Source organism: Rhinolophus ferrumequinum, chromosome 13 (assembly GCF_004115265.2).
Source record: "Rhinolophus ferrumequinum isolate MPI-CBG mRhiFer1 chromosome 13, mRhiFer1_v1.p, whole genome shotgun sequence".
Lineage (NCBI taxonomy): Eukaryota > Metazoa > Chordata > Mammalia > Chiroptera > Rhinolophidae > Rhinolophus > Rhinolophus ferrumequinum.
In genome coordinates this window covers 5,591,078-5,591,382 of record NC_046296.1, presented here as the reverse complement: position 1 = coordinate 5,591,382, position 305 = coordinate 5,591,078, and the positions used below count along the sequence as shown (strand labels likewise).

Below are 305 nucleotides of genomic sequence, written 5' to 3'. Positions count from 1 at the left end.
AAGTGATCAGCAATGAGTATTCTCTTCATTTCAGGTCAGTCCTGAAAGATGATTGCCATCATTTCACCAATGATATGCTTTTTTGATTGCTATAGCTTTGTAGTATAATTTGATATCAGGTAACATGATACCTCCTGCTTTATTCTTATTTCTCAAGATTGCCGTGGCTATTCAGGGTCTTTTATGGTTTCATATAAATTTTATGATTATTTGTTCTAGTTCTGTGAAAAATGCCATTGGTGTTTTGTTAGGGATTACATTGCGTCTATATATTACGTTGGGTAGTGTGGATATTTTAATGATAT

The 305-nt window shown here is 32.8% G+C and overlaps 1 non-coding gene across 1 annotated transcript; it reads right to left on the bottom strand.

The window, feature by feature from the left end:
- On the bottom strand, nt 1-69 carry LOC117033526 (small nucleolar RNA SNORD2). The gene has a single exon (XR_004424916.1). It is a non-coding gene; the product is annotated as a small nucleolar RNA SNORD2 (small nucleolar RNA).
- Nucleotides 70-305: the final 236 nt, after the last annotated feature.